Source organism: Podarcis muralis, chromosome 3 (assembly GCF_964188315.1).
Source record: "Podarcis muralis chromosome 3, rPodMur119.hap1.1, whole genome shotgun sequence".
NCBI lineage: Eukaryota > Metazoa > Chordata > Lepidosauria > Squamata > Lacertidae > Podarcis > Podarcis muralis.
Window position 1 is genome coordinate 7914828 of NC_135657.1, and position 2899 is coordinate 7917726.

The window sequence follows — 2899 nt, forward strand, 5'->3', positions numbered from 1 at the left end:
CAGGCCACATGGTCACTGGGGTGGCTCCATCATGCAACCATGACTATCCACACAGGGACCATCTATTTTTGTTTTTTTCTGATACTGAATTTTAAGTTACAGTTACATCTTTTAAAACAACTGTCAGTATATCACACTGTATTGAGTGCATGTCGGATCTCGTCTTCAGTTTTCCTTTTTCTGTGAACCGTCCCTTGGGCTCTGCCCAATGACCCACCCTTGCATCGCAGTGTTCACCTTCTGTTGTCAGATATTTCGGTTTTTAAGCCTTTGTGCTTTTTTATGTTTGTACATATTTTATGGGCTAATAGCCATAAATAAATGAATGAATGAATAAGTATCACACTGTATTCCACTTGCCTTCCAAAGGAACACATGGCTCTCCCCACATAGCGGGTTAGGTTGAGACTGCTGATCCAAAGTGATCAGTAATTTTTACGGTAATTACAATCCTGCTTTCCCTTGTACCAGCTTACCTTGACTTTGGTAAGGCCTTTGAAAAGGTCCCCCATGATATTATTGCAAAACAACTAGTAAAATGTGGGCTAGACAAAGCTACCGTTAGGTGGATTTGTAATTGGTTGATGGGCTGAACCCAAAGAGTGCTCATCAGTGGCTCACCTTCATCCTGGAAAAAAATGACTATTGGGGTTCCACAAGGTTCTGTCCTGGGCCTGGTGCTATTCAATATTTTTATAAATGATTTGGATGATGGAATAGAGGGCGTGCTAATCAAATTTGCAAATGACTGCAAACTGGGAGGGGTTGTGTAGTGGTTTGGAGTTACTCGTGCGTAAACCGACCCCGTTTGGGTGCTTGGTTCCCTGGTTAAACCCTTCGGACTGCGCAGCCCATCTCCGCTTGACTGCCTCAGTCACTGACAGAATCTGTCTGTGGGCGTTTCTTAAACCTCTGCCAGCATAAAAGCTGTTTGACACCTAATCGTCTCCGCCTCTCATTGCGCGGGAGTCTCCTGCGCAGGGTGGGCGTGGGTAGCGGAGTGCCTGGGCTCTCTTCACTGACTTCCAGGGAAGAATCCCGGAGCCCTTCCACCTCCTCTTCCCATTGCTCTCCTGGACTCTTGGTGTAACGCGTATTTCCTTCCCCTTCCACCGAGCTGAGTCTCCCCCTTGTGCTAGGACCTTCACCTGCAGAGTCTGAGACCCTCTCCTTCTCCCGTGTCTCTGATGTCAGTTCCCTGACAGGTTGCTAATACACCAGAGGACAGGGTCAGAATTCAAAATGACCTGAATAGCCTAGAGAGCTGGGCCAAAACCAACAATATGGAGTTCAATAGGGAGAAATGTAAGGTACTACACCTGGATAGAAAAAATGAAATGCACAGGTGGGGGACACTTGGCTTGACAACAGTACCAGTGAAAGGGATCTGGGAGTCTTAGTTGACCACAAGCTGAATATGAGTCAACAGTGTGATGTGGCAGCTAAGAACGCCAATGCAATTCTGGGCTGCATCAATAGGAGTATAGTGTCTAGATCAAGTGAAGGAATGCTACCACACTATTCTGGTTGGTCAGACCACACCTGAAATACTGTGTCCAGTTGAAGAAGGATATTGTCAAGCTGGAACATGTCCAGAGGTGGGTGACCAAAATGTAAAAGGTCTGTAATCCAAGCCCTATGAGGAGAGACTTAGGGAGCTGGATTTGTTTAATCTAGAGAAGAGAAGATTAAGGAGTGACATGATAGCCATGTTTAAATATTTGAAGGGATGTCATGTTGAAGAGGGAGCAAGCTTGTTTTCTGCTGTTCTAGAGACTAGGATGCAGAATAATAGATTCAAACTATGGGAAAAGAGATTCCACCTGGGCGCGGTAATCCAGTCAGGGAAAAAGGGAGGCATACTATGTTTAGGGCACCATTTCCAGCCTCTTCTCCTTTTCGGGGTGAGAATAGTGGATCCTAAAAAGGGCTGCTCAGTCATGGATACAGCTGCTGAGCTGCTCAACTGCCTTATTCCTTGAGTCAGAACGACTGAACGCCCATGTGTCGGTTCATGACTAGGGGCTTCACATTCCTGCCCCTGTAGCCATTTAGTGATCGCCATGGGGGTTGGGTTTGGGGGGGTTGGGTTGGGTTTTTGGAAGATGCCTGTGCGTGAATTTGTTTTATGTGTGTAGATCAGTGCACACTGACCAACGCACAGCCTTCGCAGTAGGGCTCTGTTCTGATGGCATGAGTAGTCACGACGAACTGGTGGATCCTATCTCATGCAGCCTTCATCCGCCTTCACAGCCGTTGTAACACACTGCTTGTTATCACCCGCCTGTTCTGCCATTGAGGACTTCTTGGCTCATTCTTTGTCTAGCTCCTTCCCTGTTATGTACTAAGCTTGGATCCTAGAACAATAGGCAAGTAGGATCCTAGAATGCAAGAATTGATTGGCTTGCAGGAAAGACCAATCAGGCTCCAGGAGGGAAGCAGAACCAGCCATTCAGACGGGACTCATTGTGTAAATAATGTATATAAAAGCCTGAGGTTTTGGGGGAAATTCAGTCACTGTTTTACAAGCTGCAATAAAGAGCATGAAATCACTACAGGACTCTGAGCATATTTAATTTTCTTTGACCTTACCACCTTGGGTGACCCTGCGGCTTCGCTCACAAGGGTCATAGGAATGTGCAAGCCCACTCACCATGACAAGTGAGAGAACTGAGATAGATTGCACTGAGCCCTGGTCTCATTAGACAAAGTGTTCCACCAAAAAGGCTCTGGCTCTGGTTGAGGACAGCTGGATATGTTTTGGGCCAGGGACCACCAGTAGGTTGCTGTTAGATGAGCATCACACTCATGGGGGTGTATTGGAAGATAATTCCCACAGATAAGAAAGGTCACAGACTGTTTAGGGCTTTAAAGATTAGCACCAAAACATTGAACCTGA

General features: G+C 46.4%; 1 long non-coding RNA gene across 1 annotated transcript; it reads left to right on the forward strand.

Annotated features, from left to right (window-relative positions):
* The first annotated feature begins 207 nt into the window (after positions 1–207).
* LOC144327195 (uncharacterized) lies at positions 208–2553 on the forward strand. Its single transcript, XR_013392096.1, has 2 exons — positions 208–764; positions 1206–2553. It is a non-coding gene; the product is annotated as an uncharacterized LOC144327195 (long non-coding RNA).
* Positions 2554–2899: the final 346 nt, after the last annotated feature.